General features: G+C 35.5%; 1 long non-coding RNA gene across 1 annotated transcript; it reads left to right on the top strand.

Moving 5' to 3' along the window:
• Window positions 1–3,766: 3,766 nt before the first annotated feature.
• LOC128286890 (uncharacterized) lies at window positions 3,767–11,084 on the top strand. The gene is made up of 2 exons (XR_008277572.1): window positions 3,767–3,913; window positions 10,844–11,084. It is a non-coding gene; the product is annotated as an uncharacterized LOC128286890 (long non-coding RNA).
• The last annotated feature ends 2,392 nt before the right edge of the window (window positions 11,085–13,476 follow it).

The raw sequence follows: 13,476 nt of genomic DNA, 5'->3' as shown, positions 1-13,476 counted from the left end.
TGAAGACATGGGTTAGCTAGATTAAGCTCCCACAATCTCAAAAAAATAAAATTTACAAGAAAAATGACTAAATTGAATTAATCAATTTGTTGCATAAAACTCAAAGTCACTAGGCTAAAAGCTTCTTTTTTTCTCCTATGGTGGTTCGAGTGTATAAAGAAGATGAGAAATTATGTTTCTCTTTTCTTCCACCACACTTTTAACATATGTTTTTCCATTTCACTTTTTATTATTTAATTCATATAATTAATTAAAATTTTATAACATAATGCTTCATAATTTATGAAGCAACTGTCCACCTTAAAAACTTAAATGGTATTATAACAGCCCGTTTTCAGTAAAATTGGAATAGTGATTTCGGGACCACAAATTTGAAGCCAGAAAAATTTATTATTATTATTATTTTATGTTCTACTGTATGATACAAATACAATATAAAAATTTCGTTAAGAAATTTTACATTTTACATACCTAATTTGATGAAAAGGACTAAATTGTATTAAGTGTAAAAGTTGAGTTCTAATAACTATTGGTATTAAATAGCTATAGAATTTGAAATTGAAGATCCTTATATAGTAAATAGACCATTAAAATGCTTAATGGATAAGTATGAATAGTCATTATTGGAAATTTCATGAAACATTAAGGTTAATTTTGGAAATTATTAATTAAAATTATAATAAATAAAATAAAATAATTTATTATCATCATCTACCACCAAAAAAAAAAATAGAAAACCTAGCCATGGAAGCTTGAGATGTTAACAAGCTTGTTTTGCTTAATTAGCTATGTATTATTGTCCCATTTTTTGATAATTTTTATGTTACTGAGATCGTAGTAGCTTAATCTAGCTAGCTCGGGAAATAATTTGCAAAATCGATAAAGTATTAGGGTTTTTCTATTGATGAGTATGCTTGAATTTTTAAGCTTTATGATAAAAAAATGAAAAGTTGTTGTTAGATAAACAAATTTTGTAAAGAGAATTTTGATGAAATTATCAATTAGAGATTAAATTGAAAAAGATGATAAATTTATGGTAAAATTGTAAAATTGTGAATTATGTGGGCTGCTATTAATATGTATAAAAATTGACTAGGCTTGAGTAAGGATTAAATTGCATGAAAGTCATTTTCTAAGTCTATGGACTAAATTGTAATAAATTAAAAGTATACTATTTTTCCAAAAATGTGTGTTGGACTAAATTTAATATGAATTATATTGAATTGAGTTAAATTCATTTGTATAGATCCTGTTAGACCTAGTACGGAGTTAGATCGAGGCAAAGGAAAAATATCAGATAAGTCGCCTTCGTATCTACATAAAATCATTGAGGTAAGTTCATGTAATTAAATTGAGTATTTGTATATTTTAATTAAATAATATGTATGTGATTTGCATAATTTCCATGTATAAATGATGATCGCATATCTGATGATTACTGAGTCCTGTTTCAACCTTAGAAATTCGTAGGATACAAATGACATGTCATTAGGGTTACTAATTTGGTTTGGTTCCTGCATGTGTTGCGGACACACCATAGCTCGAATGAGCTTCTCGTTATTCAGCTTGTATGAGCTTCCCGTTATTCAACTCGGAAGAGCTTACTGTTTACAGCTCGTATGAGCATACATGAGTATGAATTGACAGATTACAGTTCAGTACATCTTGTGTGTACTACCCATGTATCGACGATATTTTAAATGGTTAGCTCGAATGAGCTTCCCGTTATTCAACTCGTATGAGCTTCCCGTTATTCAACTCGTATGAGCTTCCCGTTATTCAACTGGGAAGAGCTTACTATTTACAGCTTGTATGAGCATACATGAGTATGAATTGACAGATTACAGTTTAGTACATCTCGTGTGTACTACCCATGTATCAACAATATTTTAAATGGTTCAATGGGTACAGTTCTGTTACGAGATTATATGAGTTCGATATGAACTATTACTGATATTTACATGAAATACTGGAAATGTGATTACTTGATGAATTCATCCATGTGTGTTGGATTTTATATGTGATTTTCATGGCTAATATGTTGGTGATCATGTGTTTATGCTTTTGGCCAAATTGGTTGAGATATGCTATGTTTGCTTACCTATTTTATGGAAATATGGTAAGTTAAATTCTATATTATACGAACTTACTAAGCTTAAATGCTTATTTTGTGTTATTTTCCATGTTTTATAGTAATTCAGAAGCTCATTTGGGTTGGAAGCTAGTCAGAGCTATTTCACACTATCCATCGGCTCTTTTGGTACTTTCAGTAAATTAATTCCGGTTATAATGGCATGTATAGGATTGTAACGCCCTAATTTTCGGGAATCCTGTGAATGTTGGCATAGGTTTAATTATGTTAGTGGGCCTCTAGAAAGCCCAAGCTTAAGATAGAACCCGGCAATTTTAGTTAATTTTTGTTCCATAAGAAAAAGGGGGTGAAATGATGAAATAGGACCTATGTGAAAATGTTTGAAAATGCTATAGGCTAAATTGAAGTGGCCAAATAAATAGGAGTGCAAAATAGGAGGATTTGCATGACAAACCTCCCATTTTTCATGAAGTGGCCAACCATCATGTTGTTGTAGACAAAATGTACACTTGATATCCATAATTTATGGTACAAATTGATACAAATTGATAATAGGTTAGGTAAATGTTCCATGATAATGGGTTAAGTAAATGTTTTATGATAATAGGTTAGGTAAATGTTCCATGATAATGGGTTAGGTAAATGTTTCATGATAATGGGTTAGGTAAATGTTTCATGATAAGAATATCATGTCTTTTGTATTAAAGAATTAAATGGATGAAATATGAAGTTTTATTAAAAGAAAAAGGGGTGAAAAGAACAAAGTTTTGTCCATCTTTGTTCATCATAGCTGAAAGTTAGAGAAGAGAAAGGAGAGGAGAAAGCTCTTGAGTATTCGGTCATTAGGAGGAGGAAAATTGAAAGTAAGTTCTTGGTACCTTGCTTCTATTTTGAGGTTCATGAGTTCTTCTTGATTCTACCTTAACTCTTGAAGCATATTTTGGTTTTTAGTTGTGTTGTGAGCATTTAGTCATGAATTAAAATGAAGGAAATGGTTGTTGTTTCATGTTCTTTTGATGAAACATGGAAGATAGGTGAAGTTGAGCCAAACAAATGAGCATGCATGTGCCTTAGATGCTAAGGGGAAAAATCGGCTAACATGTTGTGCTTTAAAATGATGAAATGGAGATTATACTTAAGTGAAATCATAGATATGTGATGATTGATTGGTGATATACATGTTTAAATAACAAGCATGCAAGTTAGGTGTGAAAGAGTGATTTGGTAATAAATCTGCTTGGGACAGCAGCAGTAACGTGAATTTGGAAAATCACCATAAATTGTGGGAGATGAGTTAGAAGCTGCATAAATTATGTAATTAAAGCTTATTGAGTCTAGTTTCTAATGAAATAAACAAGAACATATTTTGAATTTTTTACAATGAGAAATTTGATTCGTAATGAAGAGTGGTCAGATTAGTCAAACAGTGAAACATGGGAAACTTTGAGAAAAATCTGGTATTGATTGGCTAAACCAAAAATTCTGAAAATTTTATGGATAGAAGATATATGAGTCTATTTTCAGGGAAAATTAACGGACCTTGATTTGGAGTTTCGTAGCTCCAGTTATAAATAATTTAGTGACTGTTACTCAGGAAGACAGCTTGCAGTGAAATTATGATTATGTGGTAAACATTGACAAAAATTTGTTAATGAGTTGCTTATTGATTTCTTATAAGCTTACTATGATCTGTAGGTGTGGTTGGCCGAATATTGTAAGGGGTTAATACATAGTTTGTATTTGAATAGTTAGATTAACGTGTTAGTAATCCAATTGTAGGCGGTTCGTGTGTGGATCTCGTCAGCATATCATCGCAAACAGGTGTGTAACTAACACCCTATTTCTTAGTCTAGATCGGCAAAAGCCGAAATGCCGAAAATCGGTATTTTCTAGATTTGCGAAAAGTCGCGAATGCTCGTGAGGTAAATCGATTAATGTTTTTGGTAAGCTGCAAAATTTGGACTGCAAAGTGCATGATTTACGTGCCCTCGATATTTTTGGGCTTAATGGGCCAAAATTGGAATGATGGGCCAACAGCCCAATTCAGTAAGAACCCTCGATGCGTGATTACGTTAGTACGTGAAAGGTAGGAATATGCATGAAAAACCCTAAAATAGATAAATTACTGAAATACCTTTAAAAATAGAAAATTTACGTTTTACCCTAGAAGATAAATTACCAAATACCCTAGGGTTAAATTGACCTAAATGCATGTTTGATCGTTGTTATTTATTCGCATGCCATGTTGTTATTATCGATGCATGGACCGGGATATTGACGGAGGAAGTACTGAAAGTGGCTTGTCCACGTCTTGGAGGCTTTGCCTCAATTTATTTGTTAACTGAGCAGCAAGGTCAAGCAATCAGTGGAGTGTTAAATGGGTGGGTTGAGCTATTCCCACATGGAGTGTATGGTGGTACGGGTGGAGTGTAGTGGTTGGTGGGTTGAGTAGTCTCCCAAATGGGCTTGCATATTTTATTGATGTTGCATGTATTTTGAAATGGGCCTATGGGCCATACCGTTATCTGAATAAGGGGCTAAGGCCCGGTTATTGTAATCTGAAAAGGGCTCGCCCAAGACCACTATTACCCAAATGGGCTTGCATATGTTTACCGATGTTGCATGTATTTTGAAATGGGCCTATAGGCCATCTTTGTTGTCTGAATAAGGGCTAAGGCTCGGTTTATTGTAATCTAAAAGGGCTCGCCCAAGACCACTCATTACTGAATGGGCTTAGGCCCAATGGGCTTGAGTGACTTGGGCTTTGAATGGGTTTTCCTTACACACCGAGTTTCCCCAAACTCATCCCTTTTATTTTCATCCACGCAGAAATCCCCAACCATAGTGGGCTTAGAGTCGTGAGGGAATTGAGTGGCCACCCGCTCGAAAGTTTGATTTTCTTCCGTGAACTGGACATCCTTTTAATTACGTTTGAGGTTTTGGGCTTTTAAATGTAATAAGGCCGCTTATTTATTTTTGATGGTTTTATATGTTTTATTAAGATAGATAATATTTATTTTAACTGTTGAAATTGGATAGCTTTAGGCGCGTTTTCAAAAACAACAGTTGATTTCAAAATAACACGACAACAAGCAAAGCTTCCGAATGAAAGTATTTTCCAAAATTAATCACTTTTCCTAAAAATGACTTAATCAAATCGGTTTCCTAGAAATATCCATGACGTTAAGGTGTGGCAATGGCGGTATGCATGTCAGGATTGGATCCGAAGGAGCTTGGTACTTAAGCGATCCGATGGACTCACCACCTCTTTTAGGTTTCCTACCGGTGCATGACTTCCATTCACTTTAACCCTTAATGAATTAATCTTTTGAACATCAAGTACGATTTTACGGACTTAGAATGGAAATTTTTTTTTTTACGTTTTGATGTGGCATGCCGGATCCGGCCATAACTTCTGGGCCGGGTTTGGGGTGCTACATCTAGTGGTATCAGAGCCTAGGTTGCAACAACTCGGCTGTGGAATGGGTTTACAAAAACAAAGATTTTCGAAAGCGAAAATTTTATAAAGAATGCAAAAAACTCGATTTTTAAAATTTAGATCTTTAGAAGTTGGCATTCCGAATCTCCGGCCCAAGTCTGTAAGTATTACTCTGAACTCTTCTGAATATTTTTCTGACTTATCTGTCTGTACTGAAATCCTGTTAGGATACTCTAGATAGGATGATCTTGAAACCATAGGAAAATCGATAAGAGATCGAAATCGTAGCTAGACTTGATTCTGCGAAAACAAACTCTGAACTACTGTCTGATTCATAAAACATCTGTAATAAATACTGGAATATTAATTGATGCATAAAAATTCGTAATCAAGATAATACGATATGAGTACAAGAGGTCATGGACGAAGCCGAGGAAGTGCTCGAGCGAGATCTTCGTCTTCGAGACATATGCCGGCGGTGGATGCACCGGTACCACCGGCAACAAAGGTAGAGTCTCATGACCGCGGTGCCGAGGATGATGCCCTATCACAGGCAATACTTCGTGTTCTGGAAAGGGTTGCCAGGACAAGTTCGGGCAACAAAATTTGAGGATCGATTTCTGAACGACTCCGGGCCAACGGAGCGGAGATCTTTATAGGTGCGTCTGGTATAGCCCCGAATGTGGCTGAATATTGGTTGGAGGCCACAGAACGGATTATGGATGACTTGGACTGCTCTGAGGAGATTGTGAGTGGGGTATCTGTACTAAGTCCCTTGGGTCACTCGGTTAGGGTAGACAAACTGTATAGGAATGTACCCTTAGAAACTCAAGGCAATGTTTTTCCTGAAGATCTGATGGAGTTACCGTTCGGAGAGTTTGACCTCATTCTGGGAATAGATTGGCTTGTTAAGCATAAGGCGACTCTGGATTGTGCTTCTAAACAAATGGTGTTAAGAACTACAAAGGATGAGGAGGTTATGGTGATAGGTGAGAGAAGGAATTATTTGTCCAATGTGGTGTCGGCATTAAGAGCCGAAAAGTGGATTCGAAAAGGTTGTGAGGCCTAATTGGTATTTGTAAGTCAGTCGAAAGAGGAGGGACTGACAGTGGATAAGGTTAGGACCGAAAAGGAGTTCCAAGATGTTTTTCCGGAGGAGCTTCCAAGATTGCCTCCGAATCGAGAAGTTGAGTTTGGAATAAACTTGTTGCCTGGAATGGCGCCTGTGTCTATCGCACCGTATAGGATGGCACCGAAGGAGTTAGTAGAGTTAAATGCTCAAATTCAAGAGTTGTTGGATAGGGGCTTTATTAGGCCAAGCGTGTCTTCATGGGGAGCACCAGTGCTATTCGTGAAAAAGAAGGATGGTACGATGCGGATGTGCATTGATTATCGCCAGTTGAACAAACTGACGATTAAGAATAAGTATCCACTGCCAAGGATTGATGATCTGTTCGACCAGCTTAGAGAAGCTTCTGTATTTTCCAAGATCGACCTTCGATCTGGATATCATCAGTTAAGGGTCAAGGAGGCAGATATCCATAAGACAAAGATTCGTGACTCGGTATGGTCATTACTAGTTTCTGGTTATGCCATTTGGGCTGACGAACGCTCCTGCAGCGTTTATGGATCTGATGAATCGTGTGTTCCAACCATTTTTAGATCAGTTCGTAGTCATCTTTATTGACGATATCCTGGTATATTCTAAAACTGAAGCGAAACATGATGAGCATCTCCGTATAGTCTCATGAGTGTTAAGGAGAATGAACTCTTTGCGAAGTTCAGCAAGTGTGAATTTTGGTTGAGGGAGGTAACCTTCTTAGGACATGTGGTCTCTGCCGAAGGGATTAAGGTGGACCCTCAGAAAATTGAAGCGATTTTGGAGTGGAAGCCGCCTAGGTCAAGGTCGAAATACGGAGTTTTCTAGGATGGCGAGGATACTCTGAAGGTTTGTGGAAGGTTTTCTTTGTGATGGCAGCACCTCGACAAAACACATAAGGAAAGGAGTATCGTTTGTATGGACTAAGAAATAGTAGGAAGCTTTTAAAAGTTGAAGAAAGTTCGATTGAAGCACTTATGTTAATTCACCGAGTCTGGAATGATTTTATCAGTACAAGGACGCATCACACGTGGGTTTGGGTCATGCGTGTTAATGCAAGAGGGTAAGGTGGTTGCATATGCATCACGATAGCTTAAACCTCATGAGGGAAACTATTTGACTCATGATTTAGAGTTGGCAGCAGTGATATTTGCACTTAAGATTTGGAGACATTACTTGTACGGAGAAAGGTGTATTATATATACTGACCATAAGAGTCTTAAGTATTTGTTGACTCAGAAGGAGCTGAACCTTAGGCAAAGGAGATGGATTGAGTTGCTTAAGGATTATGACTGCTCGATCGAGTATCACCCAAGCAAGGCTATCTGTGGTAGTCGATGCTCTAAGTCGTAGAGTCAGATCGATCCGAGAGCAATGTTTGCTCGTCTGAGTCTCAGATGATGATGGAAGTCTGCTATGAGTTGCAAGTGAGGCCAACCTGGGTGGATCGATTAAGGAAAATAGTTGAACGATGAGTCTTTGGTTGCTCGTTTTCAACAAGTTAAGGAAGGAAACTTCGAGTTTGGGAGCGGAAGAGACGTTGCAACAGCAATACCCTCATCTGTTTGATTAGGTAAATTTCGAGGACGAAATTTCTTTAAGGAGGGTAGAGTTGTAACGCCTAATTTTCGGAATCCTGTGAATGTTGGCATAGGTTTAATTATGTTAGTGGGCCTCTAGAAAGCCCAAGCTTAAATAGAACCCGGCAATTTTAGTTAATTTTTGTTCCATAAGAAAAAGGGGGTGAAATGATGAAATAGGACCTATGTGAAAATGTTTGAAAATGCTATAGGCTAAATTGAAGTGGCCAAATAAATAGGAGTGCAAAATAGGAGGATTTGCATGACAAACCTCCCATTTTTCATGAAGTGGCCAACCATCATGTTGTTGTAGACAAAATGTACACTTGATATCCATAATTTATGGTACAAATTGATACAAATTGATAATAGGTTAGGTAAATGTTCCATGATAATGGGTTAAGTAAATGTTTTATGATAATAGGTTAGGTAAATGTTCCATGATAATGGGTTAGGTAAATGTTTCATGATAATGGGTTAGGTAAATGTTTCATGATAAGAATATCATGTCTTTTGTATTAAAGAATTAAATGGATGAAATATGAAGTTTTATTAAAAGAAAAAGGGGTGAAAAGAACAAAGTTTTGTCCATCTTTGTTCATCATAGCTGAAAGTTAGAGAAGAGAAAGGAGAGGAGAAAGCTCTTGAGTATTCGGTCATTAGGAGGAGGAAAATTGAAAGTAAGTTCTTGGTACCTTGCTTCTATTTTGAGGTTCATGAGTTCTTCTTGATTCTACCTTAACTCTTGAAGCATATTTTGGTTTTTAGTTGTGTTGTGAGCATTTAGTCATGAATTAAAATGAAGGAAATGGTTGTTGTTTCATGTTCTTTTGATGAAAAATGGAAGATAGGTGAAGTTGAGCCAAACAAATGAGCATGCATGTGCCTTAGATGCTAAGGGGAAAAATCGGCTAACATGTTGTGCTTTAAAATGATGAAATAGAGATTATACTTAAGTGAAATCATAGATATGTGATGATTGATTGGTGATATACATGTTTAAATAACAAGCATGCAAGTTAGGTGTGAAAGAGTGATTTGGTAATAAATCTGCTTGGGACAGCAGCAGTAACGTGACTTTGGAAAATCACCATAAATTGTGGGAGATGAGTTAGAAGCTGCATAAATTATGTAATTAAAGCTTATTGAGTCTAGTTTCTAATGAAATAAACAAGAACATATTTTGAATTTTTTACAATGAGAAATTTGATTCGTAATGAAGAGTGGTCAGATTAGTCAAACAGTGAAACATGGGAAACTTTGAGAAAAATCTGGTATTGATTGGCTAAACCAAAATTCTGAAAATTTTATGGATAGAAGATATATGAGTCTATTTTCAGGAAAATTAACGGACCTTGATTTGGAGTTTCGTAGCTCCAGTTATAAATAATTTAGTGACTGTTACTCAGGAAGACAGCTTGCAGTGAAATTATGATTATGTGGTAAACATTGACAAAATTTGTTAATGAGTTGCTTATTGATTTCTTATAAGCTTACTATGATTTGTAGGTGTGGTTGGCGAATATTGTAAGGGGTTAATACGTAGTTTGTATTTGAATAGTTAGATTAACGTGTTAGTAATCCAATTGTAGGCGGTTCGTGTGTGGATCTCACAAGATATCATCGCAAAAGCAGTGTGTAACTAACACCTATTTCTTAGTCTAGATCGGCAAAAGCGAAATGCCAAAATCAGATTTTCTAGATTTGCGAGTGTGCGAATGCTCGTGAGGTAAATCGATTAATGTTTTTGGTAAGCTGCAAAATTTGACTGCAAAGTGCATGATTTCGTGCCCTCGATATTTTTGGGCTTAATGGGCCAAAATTGGAATGATGGGCCAACAGCCCAATTCGGTAAGAACCCTCGATGCGTGATTACATTAGTACGTGAAAGGTAGGAATATGCATGAAAAACCCTAAAATAGATAAATTACTGAAATACCTTTAAAAATAGAAAATTTACGCTTTACCCCTAGGAGATAAATTACCAAATACCCCTAGGGTTAAATTGACCTAAATGCATGTTTGATCGTTGTTATTTATTGCATGCCATGTTGTTATTATCGATGCATGGGACTGGGATATTGACGGAGGAAGTATCGAAAGTGGCTTGTCCACGTCTTGGAGGCTTTGCCTCAATTTATCGATAACTGAGCAGCAAGGTACAAGAATCGTGGAGTGTTGGGTTGGGTGGGTTGAGCTATTCCCACATGGAGTGTATGGTGGTACGGGTGGAGTGTAGTGGTTGGTGGGTTGAGTAGTCTCCCAAATGGGCTTGCATATTTTATTGATGTTGCATGTATTTTGAAATGGGCCTATGGGCCATCATCGTTATCTGAATAAGGGCTAAGGCCCGTTTATTGTAATCTGAAAAGGGCTCGCCCAGACCACTATTACCCAAATGGGCTTGCATATGTTTACTTGATGTTGCATGTATTTTGAAATGGGCCTATAGGCCATCTTGTTGTCTGAATAAGGGCTAAGGCTCGGTTTATTGTAATCTAAAAGGGCTCGCCCAGACCACTCATACTGAATGGGCTTAGGCCCAATGGGCTTGAGCTGACTTGGGCTTTGAATGGGTTTTCCTTACACACTGAGTTTCCCCAAACTCATCCCTTTTATTTTCATCCACGCAGGAAATCCCCAACCATAGTGGGCTTAGAGCTGTGAGGGAATTCGGAGTGGCCACCCGTTCTGAAAGTTTGATTTTCTTCTGGTGAACTGGACATCCTTTTAATTACGTTTGAGGTTTTGGGCTTTTAAATGTAATAAGGCCGCTTATTTATTTTTGATGGTTTTTATATGTTTTATTAAGATAGATAATATTTATTTTAACTGTTGAAATTGGATAGCTTTAGGGCGCGTTTTCAAAAACAACAGTTGATTTCAAAATAACACGACAACAAGCAAAGCTTCCGCAATGAAAGTATTTTCCAAAATTAATCACTTTTCCTAAAAATGACTTAATCAAATCGGTTTCCTAGAAATATCCATGACGTTAAGGTGTGGCAATGGCGGTATGCATGTCTAGGATTGGATCCGAAGGGAGCTTGGTATTTAGCAATCAGATGGACTCACCACCTCTTTTTCGGTTTCCTACCTGGTGCACAGCTTCCATTCACTTTAACCCTTAATGAATTAATCTTTTGAACATCAAGTACGATTTTCTGGACTTAGAATGGAAATTTTTTTTTTTTACGTTTTGATGTGGCATGCCGGATCCGGCCATAACTTCTGGGCCGGGTTTGGGGTGCTACAAGGATATTTTGGCCAATGTTGTTATATAAATGTTTTTTTTGAGATAAACCATTTGAATGGCTTGTTTTTGATATATTTTGATGTGTTTATATATGTGGCCTTAACATATTTAATACGTTTGATATGGTTAAATGATGGAAAACTTATAGATATATTGATTATTGGTTTGAAATAGTATATTTGGTACAATTATGCATATATGCATTTGGTTATCTAGGTAAATATGGATATTTGGTTGACATGTTATTAATTTGTCATTTGAGGCGCCTAAGGGCATATTGGTTGTATGTTGTGATAATACATGTTTAAGACTTGATTTTAACTTGATTTGAATGCCTTGTTATGGCTTGTTGATATGCAAATTGTTGTGTTTAGGTTGGTACCAAATTGGGTGAGAAATGTGGCTTGAAAATAGCCTATTTTTGTCCACACGGGCGTGTGTCTCAGCTGTGTGTGACACACTGCCAGGTGACATGGCCGTGTGTGACACATGGCCATGTGTCCTATGTATTTTTAAAATTGGCGCAAGTCAGTATGCTCAACACGACCTAGCACATAGGCATGTGACTTGGCTATGTGACCCAAGTTAGAGAGTTACACGGGCACGGGCACGGACTGGGACACGGTCGCGTGTCCCTATTTCGAATGCCCACATGGCCTAAGACACGGGCCTATCCCCTGACTGTGTGAGTCACACAGCCTGGCCACATGGCCTTGTGTCCCCTACATCTTTGAAAAATTTCAATGTTTTTCGAAACTTTTTTGAGTATCCGATTTAGTCCCAGCTTGTTTCTAATGCATCTTTTGGGCCTCGAAGGCTTATATAAGAGACAATATGTTTGTTTTTGGTTTGTAATACCCCGAAAATTTTTACAGTAAATTATTATCCGTGATGTAGTAAAATAAGGAAATAAAGTGACAAAAAGGGAAATTTTGAGTTATGTCAATATTGGGAAGTATATTATGATATATTAATTCAAGAAAGGACTAAATTGAAAAAGTGAGAAAATTTTTGTTGCACAAGAGTAAATACTCAAAATTTGAGGGGTTAAAGTGTAAATATAAAAAAGTTGAAAGACCAATAGTGTAAATATTTTAAGGGTGGAATGATCTAGGAACTAAGAAAAATGGATGGATTAGGGCCAAATTGTATAGGTGAAGAACTATGAGGGACTAAATTACAATTTTACCAAATTAAATGATGACTCAAGGATGGAATTTTAAAAGATAAATAATGTAATAACCCGAATTTTACGGTTATCGGAAAAGTGTATTTTCGAGTTTACATTCTTCGAAAAGGATCCGTAAATATTTATCAAAATATTTAAAAAGTTAATTGAGTGGTTAATTAGAGTTTAATTAAGTGAATTTAGCTTAATTAAGAATAATTAGATAAAATGATTAAATTGAATAAAGTGTGAAAGTTTAATTATAGATTAAAAGAAAATAAAGGACCAAAATGACAATTATGTCATTTAGTATAAGTGAGATGACATAAAAAGTAAAAATCCAAGATTTTTACTTAGATTTTAATTATAATATTTATATTTATTAGTACTAAATGATATTAAATTAATTTATTATAATTATATTATAAGATATTTATATGATAAATAAATTAGTATAAACACAAATGTATAGTGTATAGTAAATAAAATATACAAATGTATGGATAAAATACATACATTTGTAATATAAGTATTTAATTATTAATGGATATTTATTAATTATAAAAGATATTTATTAATTAAATAATTATATTATAAGATTTTATACGATAAATATATTAAATATTGACAAATGTATGGTTATAAATAGATACAAATGTACTAATAATATACACATGAATAAATAAATAATACTTATTATTTAAATATAAATACATGTGTGTATATATATATATAAAAGGAAATAAAGAAAGAAAATGAATAGAAAATGAAGAAAAACCAAACGAAATAGAGAGCAGGGGAAGGAAAGAAAGAAAAAGAGAAAAGAAAGAAGAAAAGGGAAA

The sequence above is a fragment of the Gossypium arboreum genome, chromosome 13 (assembly GCF_025698485.1).
Source record: "Gossypium arboreum isolate Shixiya-1 chromosome 13, ASM2569848v2, whole genome shotgun sequence".
Taxonomy (NCBI): Eukaryota; Viridiplantae; Streptophyta; class Magnoliopsida; order Malvales; family Malvaceae; genus Gossypium; species Gossypium arboreum.
Note: the sequence above shows the minus strand (reverse complement) of the source record. Positions and strands in the feature narration are given on the sequence as shown.